Source organism: Oryctolagus cuniculus, chromosome 21 (assembly GCF_051225735.1).
Source record: "Oryctolagus cuniculus isolate XC-2025 breed Fujian yellow rabbit chromosome 21, ASM5122573v1, whole genome shotgun sequence".
Lineage (NCBI taxonomy): Eukaryota > Metazoa > Chordata > Mammalia > Lagomorpha > Leporidae > Oryctolagus > Oryctolagus cuniculus.
The window spans coordinates 14,243,930-14,256,628 of NC_142887.1; the positions used below are offsets into that span (position 1 = coordinate 14,243,930).

Consider the following 12,699-nt stretch of genomic DNA (forward strand, 5'->3'; position numbering starts at 1 on the left):
TGAGTCTGCTCCTACCGGCCCCATCCCCGCGGCCGCCACCGAAGGGGGCTGGGTGCTGAGATGCCACCCAGCACCCCAGGAGGAGGGGGCTGCAGACCGGAGCTGCAGCCTCCTCGCCCCACCCCCACCCCCAGGGACAAGGGACAATCCCGCCACGGCCCAGTTAAGACCTGGGTTCCAGTGCAGCATCTTAGATGAATTGTAGGGCCTCCACTTCCTTAGCTATAAAGCACACAGGTCTGTATCCCTAATAGACTGGTGCTCAGGACCCAGGAGAGCATTGGCGCTCAATTATTGACAGCCAGGGCCTTTGCTCTACTTCTTCCTTCGATTTCCCCCAACAACCACAGGTAGTAAACGTTACTACTGCTTTAGTAGTAGTAGTAGTGGCCGGCGTCGCAGCTCACTAGGCTAATCCTCCGCCTTGCGGCGCTGGCACTCCGGGTTCTAGTCCCGATCGGGGCGCCGGATGCTGTCCCGGTTGCCCCTCTTCCAGGCCAGCTCTCTGCTGTGGCCAGGGAGTGCAGTGGAGGATGGCCCAGGTGCTTGGGCCCTGCACCCCATGGGAGACCAGGAGAAGCACCTGGCTCCTGCCATCGGATCAGCGCGGTGCACTGGCTGCAGCGCACCGGCCGTGGCGGCCATTGGAGGGTGAACCAACGGCAAGAGGAAAACCTTTCTCTCTGTCTCTCTCACTGTCCACTCTGCCTGTCAAAAAAAAAAAAAAGTGGTAGTAGTAGTAGTAGTAGTAGCAGCCCATGTTACAGGTGGAGAAACTGAGTCTCGTGGAAGCTGAGGGATTTGAACTCAGAGGTGGGATTTTCACCCCTTGGGAATTGAATTCCAGAGCCGGAGCCCGTGGCTGATACCCTAGATGGGTCCCAGGTGGGGGTGGTGTTGGGGCGGTGATGACAGAGATGGCGTTGGCCGTGACGTTGGTGCTGTGCGAATGGTGGTGATGTGTCCTGGCAACGGTGGGCCAGGGCGATGGTGCTGGCGGTGGTAGTACTGCTTGTGGAGTGGTCGGTGTGGTGGCTCGGGCGGCTGTGTTGGTGGTGGTATCGGTGTGCTGTGTGGGGAGCAAGTGGCGGCAGTCTTGGTGGCCATGTGGGGCAGGTTGTCTGTGTGTGGGTGTTGCTTGGTGCTGTGGGTAGCACAGGGGTGGTGGTGATGTGGTGTCGGTGCCGACGTGACAGGTGCGGAGCAGAGGAGAGCAGCCAGGTCCACTCACGGGCTCACCCTTCCCTGCTGGCCTTCTGCCATCACCGGGCAGGTGTTCCTGGGGCTGCCTTGGTGGTCTCTATGGCTGCGTGGTGGGCAGTGAGGAGGGTGGGGTCCTGCCAAAGCACCCTTGGCACATTTGACCCCCGAGGGCCAGCACAGGGGGCTTTGGGGGCCATCCCTATGAAGCGATGGGGGACAGAACTGCACCTGGCCACCTTGGGGGTAGGGAGGACACTTTCCTCCTGTCTAGAGCTGCGCCGTCCAACCTGGCAGCCGCTGCCACATGTGGCTCCTTGAGCTGACATTAGTTCAAACGAAGCGAAGTTTCCAGTCGGGCTCAGCAGCCTCACTGGCCACACGTGAGCACCCGTGCACCTGCCGGGTCCTCGCCGAGGCGAGAAACACAGCTGAAGTCCTACCAAGTGGCTTCTTGCTGGGACAGTTCCGTCCCTCTCCATCTCCCCAGCTCCGAGCATTGGCCACAGCCAGGGATGCTGCCCGGCCACTGCCTAATCCTTTATGGGGCCCTGCTCAGTGGCAGACTCTACGAGCCACACAGGGTCCTCAGTGGAGGGGCTGCACCAGACATCCCACTGCAGTGGGGGGGCAGGCTGACTCCCGACCTCGCAGGCTGAGTGGCAGGGCAGAAAGTGCGAGGTGCACTTGTCTAGGCATCCCGGGGGGAGGCTAGTCCAAGGGAGTGAAGCGTGACCAGGGATGTGCAGAACCAACAGGAAAGAGCCAGTGTTTCAGGCAGTGGAAACAGCCAGTGCAAAGGCCCTGGGGCAGGAAGGCACAGAGCACATTTAGGTCCGCCGTGTAGGTGTGCAGTTTACAGGGGGAGGAAGGTATGAGATGAGCACAGAGCAAGCACCAGAAGCATGGGTTTGCTCCACAGTGGAAAGGACTTTGAATTTGATCCTGAGTAGGGGAAGTCACCCTCCAGTCCTTGTCCCCATTCCTCCAGAGGGGCATGGAGGCGCTGACTGAGAAGTGAGACGGGCTGGCCGTGTGAGCGTGAAGGTGGAGGCAGGGGTCTGATGGCAGGGGTCTGGTGGCTGGTCTCCTGCTCGGTGGTTTGCTACCCTGGGGCTTCCAGGCCAATGTTGGGGGAGATTTCCCAGGTCCCAGCTGGGACAGGGAGTCACAAAAAGCAGGGACAGCCCTTTGCCAGGCTGGCAACCTCGCCTCCAGCCCCCTCCCCCTGCGCGGGGCCCTCTCCTATTCCCAGCACCCCCTCTTGAGCTCCTGAGCCCCTAGCTCCCCCCACCACGCCCTAGCAACAGAACCGATACCCTCCATGCTGCCCCCTCTGTTACGGCTCAGCCTTGCTGCGTTCCCAGAAGAGCAGCTCCGGTCACTTCCCGGCACCCCCTGCTAGCGCTCCCCGGAGCGGCTCACTCCACACCTGCCCCTGTTTGCCGGAAAAGGGAAAAAACCGCCCATCCCTCTGCAGGCTGCTGGCCGCCCGCCGAGACCCCCCAGGCAGGGAGAAGCGCCTGGAAACCCGCGGGGGCTGGCAGGGGAACGCTGCTGGGCGGGGGGGGACCAGCTCCCACTTCACCCAGGAGCAGAAGCTTGGCAGGAAAGCAGCGCTCGTCCCCACTGTAGGTGACCCGGAAAGAGCGAGCCTGAGTCCCGGGCTCCCCTCTGCACTGGCCAGCTGTGTGACCCTGGGCGGTGGCCTCCCCTCTGCATGGCGGCTTGAACATCTGTGCACCGGGCAGAACACTGCATCTAGCAGGGTTGTGGGGATGCAGCCCTCATACTGGGGCTGAGGGGACCCCAGGGGAGACAATCGAGCCTGCTATGCCCCCCCAAATCACCCAGGCACCCACTGTGTACCTGGCAGCTGCTCAGGCTGTGGGTGCAGGAGAGATGAGTTAGAGACCCTAACTCTTTTTCTTTAAAAAACATTTATTTATTTATTGGTGAGGCAGAGTTACAGGCAGAGAGAGGGAGAGGCAGAGAGGTCTACCACTCCCCAGACGGCCACAATGGCCGGAGCTGCGCCGATCCGAAGTCAGGAGCCAGGAGCTTCTTCCAGATCTCCCATGTGAGTGCAGGGGCCCAAGCACACGGGCCACCCTCAGCTGCTTTCCCAGGCCGTCAGCAGGGAGCTGGGAGACACTGCATCTTGCAAACTAGCACAAAGCTGCAAAACCCGCAGCTCGTGCACATGTGCGGAGAGGAGCGTGGCTGCCTTGTAGATTTCCCGACGGTCGGGTTCCTGAGAAGTCGTTGGCGCTGTGCTGACACGTGGGAGGCGGGGAGCCCCCACCGCAGCAGCTGCCCACTGTCTGTGTTGGGTCGAGGGGTAGCTATCTTGGGCTTTCAGCTGGAGAGTATTCAGGGACCCACAGGCTCCGTGGCCGCTACACTAGACAGTATGTAAATGAAGGAGTGTGTCTGTGTCGGGTGAAACTCGTTGACACTACGATTTGAATTCCATGCCGCTGTCATGGTTCACGGGAGCTTCTTATTTTCAAACGTAAACACTGCTCTGAGTTCCCCAGGCTGCATGAGAGCAGGTGGTGGCCACACGTCCTCGGCCTGCCCTGCCCGTTGGGTGAGGCCATGCTCTCGCCATGCAACACCCCGCATGATGCATGTGGCGTGTGCCACATGTGTGTGCATGCGTGCACACAGCACCAGCCTGCTTGTGCACGTGCCTCGTGTGAGCCAGTGGAAGAACACCCAGGTGTCAGAGCCTCTAGGGAGAAGCCAGGCCCTGGTCCCGTGGGGACCAGTGTGCGTTCAGCTGCCGCCCCGCGTCTTTCTCCTGCTGGGCTGTCTCCCCCGCTCATCACCATGGCGTGAGGTCCCCCCCATGTCTGAGTGTGCGCTGGGAACCAGAGTCCCCCGCTTGGAGGCAGTATGCTATGACCCTGGGCCATGGGACCCATGAACGCAGTGTCCCAGTAAAGGGGCGCGGGGGATGGCCAGAGACAGGCACAGGCGCGCTCAGGGCTGTGGGCTGTGCCCGCTGGGCCCGGCAGTGGGGGAAGGTGTGGGGGTGGCTCTGCCCCCGGAAGAGGCCGCCACTTCCTCGGGAGCCATCTGCATCCCCTGCTGTGGGCACAGCAGCCTGCGGGGGCCTCACCAGACCCCGCAGCTGGACGGAGTGGGGGTGGGGGTGCTTGGCCACTTCCTGGCTGCTTCCAGGTCACTCCCAGGTCCCCTACCTGACTGATGGCCCCCATCCTGCATTCCATCTGCCGCTGGAAGGGCTCAGGGCGGCTGCCTGCCCGTCCTGTAGATGGGGCAGCAGAGGCCGGCGGAGGCCAGGCTGGGTGGCCCTCCACAAAAGCTGCGCCTCAGGCTGCAGGCAAGGCTGCATCGGGGCTTGCAAGCCAGCATGCTGGCGTGACAGGTGGCAGCCGGCTCCAGCGTCTCCCAGGCTCAATCCATCCCCGGGCAGCTTGGGCTCCACTCAGCCCTGGTGCCTGCCCTCAGGGAAAGTCCAGGCTGGCACAGTTAGGCTACTGAGGTCAGGGTGCCACCACTGGGAACAGGACCTCCAGACGGGAAGACTGAGGCCCAGAGAGGGTGGGTGACTTGCCCAAGGTCACAAAGCCTGTTAGTCCCAAGCTAGAACCCAGGTCTCCAAGCAGGGACCAGGGATAGAAAACCAGGCGACACCGGATGCCAGGGCTGAGTTACCTTCTCCTTCACCTTGGAGGGGGCTCTGCTGAACTTGTTGTCAGGGCCCGGACCAAGGCAGAGCCAACCTGTGCTACCCTGGAGGCCTCCGGGGCCCAGCTCCCTGGTTACAGGACCCCTGGGGACCCAGAGCCAGCCGAGCTGGGCCACCCTCGGGCTGGGTCTAACACCCTGGGGAGGTGTTGCCCTGTGGCGGCAGCCGCAGGTGCACCTGAGCTGTACATGGGCCCCTCCTGAGACCGTGCCCGCACTGCCTACAGGTCCACCACCGCAGAGCCATTCTTTGACCTCCGCCCACTAGTGCAGCTCCAAGAGCCTCGTCCAATACCAGAAACTCACCGCCCCTGTTATTGCGTGGTCCCTGGTGCCTTCTCAGTACCAGGCCCCGGGCTGGGTCTCGGGACCACCAGAGAGGACAAGATGAACCCATCTCAGCGTGCAGTAGAGCAGAGGCAGACACGGCTCCCAGGCACAGCGTTCGAAGGCGCCGGCTCAGGAGGCCAGCGGCCTGGCCGGCTGTGTGGCCGCGGTCAAACCCTTCACCCCCCTGAGCTTTCCTCTCCTCCCTGCAAAATGGGGGTGAGCATGTCCCTTCCCGAGGGGGCTGTCCTGAGGGTGCAGTGAGATGGCGGCGCGGGAACAGGGGCAGCGCTACATGGCACGCCCCTTGCAGCCAGCCCCCTGGGGGGAGGGGCATCCCAGGGTGCCTTGGACTGGGGGCGCTCCGAGCAGCCCTCCCCCCCACCGTGTCTGGTGCGGATAAACAGGTGGATGGGAGGACGCATCTAGGAAGAAAGAGCAGCGGGCGCTCCTGGGGAGAGTCGGGACTGAGGGCAGAGGAGGCGGTGAGGAGCGAGGGGGGCAGGGGAAAGAGGCCTCCTGGGGCCCGACAGGCCGGGCGGCCAGCTGCTACCCTTTAGCGGCCAAGCCCCAGGGGACCCTGAGCCAGGCTGCAGGACCAGCCCCGGGAGCCAGGGCCCGAGCAGGTGGGGCAGGGGCTGCTAGCTCAGGCCCCTCCTCCCTCTGCCTGGGCGCCCTTCACCCAGCCAGCATGTAGGGGGTGTGGGATTGGTGGATCCAAGGCTGCAGCAGGGTGGGGGCGGGGCTGCTCCCAGACTCCTCCTGTGCCAGGTTCCGGCTGCCCCAGGACCCTGGACAGCGCTGCCAGCTGCCCCGTCCCTCCACACCCGAGGGGGCTGGGGTGGGACAGCCTGGGTCCCCGCCCCCCCTTCTCCCTTCTCTGTTTTCTGCTTCTGCCCATCCCCCAGCCTCTTCTCCCCAAGGGAAGAAAGGTGATGGGCACTGGGCCGAGGAGCGAGGTTAGAGAGCGAGGGCGGGGTGGGGGAGGTGATGGGAGGGCGGTGTGAGGTGAGCTGGGGACGAGAACCGGGAGGTGACAGGCATAGGACTGGGGCTGGCACGGGGGGCATGAAGGGGGCTGACCCCGATGGGGAGGCACCAGGGCTGTGGTGGAGGGTGAGGAGGTGAGAAGGTGTGACAGGGGAGATGTGCAGTTCTGATGGAGGACGGAGGAGGGGCAGAAGGAGCTCGGATGGTGGCGGTAAGGGAGCATCCTGGGAGATGGACGTGTGTGGGTGTGGGGCTGTGCTAGGGGTGGGAGGAGATGAAAGGAGTGGTGGTGGACATTAGAGACGGGGTGAGGCTGGCCGGCTGGGGAGCTGACGGGGGGGCAGGACTGATGGAGGAGCCCACTCAGGTGGCCGACAGTGGGGTCCCCAGTGTGGAGTTCGTAGGGGCCCAGGGCCTGCTGTGGCCTCGCACTTTGCCTCTGGGTCACCCAGTTCCTGTGCCAGCCGGTCCCCAGGACAACCTCCAGGCCCCTATGTAATCACCCCCAGAGTCACCCCAGGGCATGGGGCCCCCAAAACCTGGAGCCGGCTGCCTTGGGGAGCCTCAGACTCTGGGTCCCTTCCCAGCAGCTCACTGGGATTGTGGGAGCAGGTAGACCACAACGTCTCTGCCTGTCATATGGACCCAGTGGCAGTCATGGAGTTGTCCAGATCCATTCACTCAACAGGGATTTAGTGAGCACCTACTATGTGCTGGGCACTAAGAATGCCACAAGAAAGAGGACAGCTACCATGCCCCGCCCCCAGGGTGCTCTGTTCTGGCGAGGGTGCTGGTTGTGACACACGTGGCCAGGCACCAGGGAAGCCCCAGGCTGGGGGGTCTGTTCCTGGCCTTGGTCCCCGAGGAGCTGCCAGGGTGGGGGCCGAGTCTTGGAGAGAGGCCCACGTGGTGGGGTCCAGGCCCTGCAGCCCAGCTCAGATCTCTCCTGCTGGCTTCTGCTGCACAGACAGCGGCGGCAGGCGGGTGACAGGGTGCAGGGGGGAGCCTGGCACCAGGCCCTGGAGCCAAACAATTGCAGCAGCCATGGCGGGGCCGCCTCCTCTCCTGGTGACAGCCAGGGCCGCCTGGCCTCCGTCCCCCTCTCTCTGGTTGCAGGCAGCGCCTGCCAGGGAAGGCTCAGAGCTCACCCACAGCCGTACCATCGTGGGGCGCCCCGGCTTCCTCTGTCCTAGGGAACAAGAGGCCACCATGCCCAGGGGTCGGCCTGCTGGTGCCGTAGAAAGCACAGTCAGGGGCCTGAGTTCGAGATCTGCTTGTGGGGTGACAATTTTCCTGCCGACACAGGGGCTACAAATTCGGATGCTGACAGGGCCTGGGCAGAAGTGTGTGCGGCTGCTGGGAAGGCAGAAGTTTTTAAGTGTCTTGTTCTCCAGCGCCTGGTATGCAGTAGGTGCTCAATAAATCCCTGAAGGTGCAAACGTGGCGAGATGACTGCGCACCTGCCTCCTGGTGCCGGGGAGGCCCGTCCTGGGGCCATGTCTTTGGATATTTTGCAATTTTGGAAATCCAGACTTGCATGAGTCTAGCCCGGTTTTTAAATATTGCCCACTACTTTTAAACATTAGAAATGACGCGTGGGCCAGAACCAGCTTGCCATCTTCAGCCTAGTCCTGTGTAGCATGGACTTCATTCATTCAGGCATGCATTCATTCATTCAGCCTCCTGTACTCCTGGCTGCAGAGAAGTGCCAAGACCAGAAACCAGCTCAGCCCTGGGCAGGGGGCTGGGGGGACCTGGTGACTCAGCACCTAGCGAGCTGTGTGCTTTCCTGGAGTGCTGTGGGTGCACGGAGCTCTGGGAGACCCCAGGAGATTAGGGAGCAATGCCCCCCAAATCCCAAGAAGATAGACTGTGTGCCAGGAATAGTGAGGAGGGGCTTGGCTTGGGGGAAATGGGGTGGGGTGAGTGGAAGAGCATTTGGGACAGAGGGAACAGCATCGCAAATCCAGACCCCAGCCATGCGTGATGTGTGGAGAGCATGGCTGGGTCTGGGCGCAGCGTGTGGGGCTGTGCAGACAGCTTGGGATGGGCCTCACAGGAACTCCCTCAGCGCACTAGGGAGCCAAGGGTGGCTGCGGAGCAGAGATCACTCGGTCAGCCTCGAGTCTGTGGCCGTGGAAGGGGTGGGAGCTGGGATGCGGGGAGCAGGCCACCGTGGCAGTCCAGGCAAGCAGGAGCAATGGCTCAGCCAGAGCACGGGCAGCAGAAGCGCAGACCCCAGCTGATGTCAATCCCAGCTTTGCAGCTCGGTGGCTGTGTGACTTCGGGCAAGTCGCTTCACCTCTCTGTGCCTCACTCAGCATTTGTGCGAGACAGGGATGCTCTGTGGCTTGGGTAGGCCTTCTGTGGGCTTTTCCTCAATTGCTGCTCTTAGGTTCATTTCACAGCGGCCTGGGGGGCTCCAGGCAGAGGCTTGTCCGTCCCTCCCAGCCCTGCCCCTCCCATCTCCAGCTGTGGCCGTTGTACCAGGGTGTGGAACCCGGGTACCAGGAAGCCCCACCTGGTCCGGCCTCCGGCTGCCTCGGGCGGGGTTGGTGGGAGGGGGGACCTCCTCTTGCTCATACACCCCAGCCCCGGCCTTGCCTGCTCCCCTGCCCTGGCCTGGCTGCCCGCAGCCCCGGGGAGCCTGACCCACCTTACCCAGGGAGAAACCACTAACGGGCGCGGCTTAGCTTGACGAGTCCCCGAGGAGAAGCTGGAGGGAAACTGAATACTGCGGGTTTATTGATCGCTCAGGGGCAGGCGAGGCCCCAGCCGCAATCCCAGCCTGGCGGCGCCCGTCCCCGACTTCACGGGGGCTCAAGGAACCTTGGTTTTCCCATCCACCCAATGGGGCTAATGACAGTGCACACCCCAGGGCTGCTGTGAGGCCGGGGACAGGATACGCCTGAACCCGCAGCACAGCAGCTGGCACTGAGGCGTGGCAGCTGGCACCGGGGAGGTATTTGTCACTGCTGTCATGGCTGCTGGGGGGACTTGTCGGCCACGCAGTCGGCCCGAGGGTCTGGAGAGAAGGCAGCTGTTCCCAGAGGGCTTGAAAACTCAGCCTGGAGCTGAACTGCAGCCGTATCGCTTGTTCGCTGAGGCCACTCCTTGCCTCAGTTTCCCCCTCTGAAACATGGGCTCGTGTAAGTAGAGCGGGGGGTAAAGGGGACAGGCAGCCTCGGTCTGGGTCCAGCAGATACCTGACACCATTCCCCCGTGCCTCTCTTTCCTCACCTCTACAATGGGTTCATAGCATCCTGACCTCTCTGGGCTGCTGTGAGGATGGAACAAGCTCCTCTGAGCCGGGGCCAGACACCCATGGGTGCCCTGTGGGTGGCAACGCCCAGCATTCCTTGGGGACAGTGGGGGATTCAGAAAAGTCCCCCGGGGGGTGGCTGGCATCCAGTCGGTGCTCAATCAGGCTCAACGCACCACCCAAGCCCGGGTCACAGGACTCCCCCACCTGACAGGATGTCCCATGACCGCCTCCCACGGGCCCTCCTGCCCGCCAGGGTCCGGCTCTCCCCGCACTGAGATCACTTCCCTCCAGAAGCCACCCCCACAGGGAGGGGCTCCCAGCTGGGCCTCGGGGCTGGGCTGGCTCAGGGGGCACTGTTTGGGGGCAGGGGCTGCCCCTGCTCTCCATGGAGGCCAAGGGCCAGGGCTGAGCCACCCACACAGCCGTCTTCGCCCAGCTGAGCAGCCGTGAGCTCTTCTCCGCGGGAGGCGTCCTGGGCCGGGTTACCACGCGGCTACCGTCAGTCCCAGCCCTCTGCTCGCACCCTCCCAAGATGGCCCCTCCTTATCTGTAAAATGGGAGTAATCGGAACAGTGTGAGGACAGAGGGAGAGAGTGCCCGAAATGTGCGGGGCGCAGCAGCCGCACTTAGTAGGTGCGCAACAGACATCAGCTGTCTTGTGTTACTGTCGCAGTGGCCACCTGCCCCGGCTCTCTCCTCCCCCGTCTTCTCACCTCGTGGTCTCGGGCTCTGGCTTCCCTGCTGCCCCCCATGGCTACCCGGGCCTCTGCGTCCCCAGTCTTCCTTTTTCTGCCTCTCAAACCCGGTCTGTGTCTGGCCCCGACCTCCCTGTGTCTGCCTCCCTGTTTCCCATTGCGTGTATGTGTGTGTGTGTGTGTGTGTGTCTTAGCCGCTCCGTCCCTAACCTCTTCCTCCCCTCTGGGTCTCTGCCTCTCCCTGTTTCTGCCCCAGGCCCAAAGCAGTCACTGGCTGCCGTGGCCGTGGCCCTGGCACCCCACCCTCCGTCCCAGGGGGCCCGGTTCCTGTAGTCCGCCAGCTGACACCCAAGCCCCTCTCCCTGCAGTTCAGCTGGAACAAGCCTGGAATTTTTCGACCACACATTCCTAATGCAGAGGGGACAAGGACAGCAACAGCAGGCCCCTCACTGCCGTGGGGACGCAGATCCTCGTGGCTGTGGTGGGCACAAGCAGGTGCCCTGGGGGCAGAGTGGCCAGCCCTGCCCGTCTCCCAGGCTGGAGAGCCCGCAGCCCCGTCTTGCACCCATTGTTCTGTCTGCAAATCTAGGCCAAGGCCATTGCCGAGGACAAAGAGCGGTTTTGCTGCCGCTGCCTTGGAAATCTCGAGATCGAAGTCCAGGCAGGTCACCAGGGAGCCAGCCGCGCGCTCCCCCCGCCGCCCACCCCCACAGCCTGCTCCAGGGCCAGCCCGGGCTGGGGAGGTGGACAGACAGGCGGGCGGGCAGCAGTGGGCGCTGCGGGGCGCGGAGCCTGGCGGGGGACGGCAGCTGCCCTAATTACTACTGCTCTCCAGGCTCCAATCTCACTCCAAAAGGACTCCAGGGACAGCGCCTTTAATAACTACCAGTAAACAGGCAGGAAAATCGATACCTGGTAAATAGAGCCCTGGAGAGAGGGCCAGACGTTCAGGCAGGCTGGCCCTGCCGAGCTCCCAGAGTCCTTTGCTGCAGAGCTGGCCGATGCTGACCTTGGCAGCCCCGCCCTTCCTGCACCCAAGGACCCCCTGGCGGAGCAGCTCGGGCTGTTCCTCTTCCCCAGCGCCCGCGCCCTGGCAGGTGCTGAGCGGGTTGCCCATTTCAGCTGCAGACGTCTCCCTGTGCCTTGTGCTGGAAACACAGTCCTGAGTCTGGCCCTCTTCTTGTCCTCCTGAAAGTCATCCGCTAGTAAGGGAGACAGAGGACAAAACCAAATCACTGACCCACAGTGCCAGGGTAGGCGTGCAGTCCAAAGCTGTGTAGGCCGTGACAGCAGCCCCCGCTGGAGGAGATGGGCATGTGGAGGGCTTTGTGGGATGACTAGGAGTTCACCAGGCAACCCAGGGAGGGGGCAGGGTGACTGTGGGTGACGTCCCCAGATCGATGCCAAGCTCTTAGCCATGCTTATCTAATTCTGCCCTCCAGTCATACTTCAACCTAGTTCTTTGTGCCCCCATTTTTAAAAAAGATTTATTTTATCTATTTGAAAGACAGAGTTACAGAGAGAGGTAGAGACAGAGGTCTTCCATCTGCTGGTTCACTCCCCAGATGGCCACAACAGCCAGAGCTGTGCCAGTCCGAAGCCAGGAGCCAGGAGCTTCTTCTGGATCTCCCATGCTGGTGCAGGGGCCAAGGACTTGGCCATCTTCCACTGCTTTCCCAGGCCACACAGAGAGCTGGACTGGAGGAGCCCAGCGACTAGAGCCGGGACTAGAACCGGTGCCCATGTGGGATGCCGGTGCTTCAGGCCAGGGCGTTAACCTGCTGTGCCACAGCACCGGCTGCCTGTGCTCCCATTTGACACACAAGGACCCTGAGGCCGTGTGGGGGCCAGGATTTGCACAAGGTGTATGGGACTCCTCCACCCTGCACCTCCCACCACAACCCTCTCCTCCCAGCCATGAGGCAGGTTCCCACGGCTTCTGTCCCACCCAGGGCTCCACGCCCGGGAACCCCAGCACACGCCCCTCCCCTGCCCACTTGGAGGCTGCCTGTCATAGCAGGCGGGGAAGTGAGGCCCTGAGCGAGGAGGACAAGCCAGCAGGTGCAGCATCGGGGCCAGGGCTGCCTCTCAGTCCTGTCTGGGAAGAAGCATCCATGCTATGGAAGGGCTCCCTGTGTGATTGGAATGAGAGATCGGTGCCAGTGCAGGGCCCCGGGCCTGGGGGAGGCACGTGTGGTTGGGTCCAACAGCATGGGAGCCCCAGGACCTGGTCCCCTGGGACTGGCCAGCCAGTCGCCCCTCCTCGCCCCTCCATCCTGCCTCCCCATTATCAACAGGAAGCCCTCTGTGCCCTGGTTTCCCCAGGGCGCAGGGGCAGGGCAGCTGGCAGTGTGGTCTGCAGGCCCCAGGGATCCTAATGGCAGGGGGGAGCAGAGAACAAGCTCCGTCCACCCTGAGTTGGGACACAAGTGAGGGACCTCAGGCAAGAGTCTGTGGACAGGAGAAGCCTGCGGGGTTGGGGGGGGGGGTCCTTGGCAGATC

The 12,699-nt window shown here is 63.0% G+C and overlaps 1 protein-coding gene across 5 annotated transcripts in view; it reads left to right on the forward strand.

The window, feature by feature from the left end:
• DTX1 (deltex E3 ubiquitin ligase 1) overlaps positions 1 to 12,699 on the forward strand; it is a 39,846-nt gene that overhangs the window by 9,383 nt on the left and 17,764 nt on the right. The gene's annotated exons all lie outside the window — the stretch shown is intronic.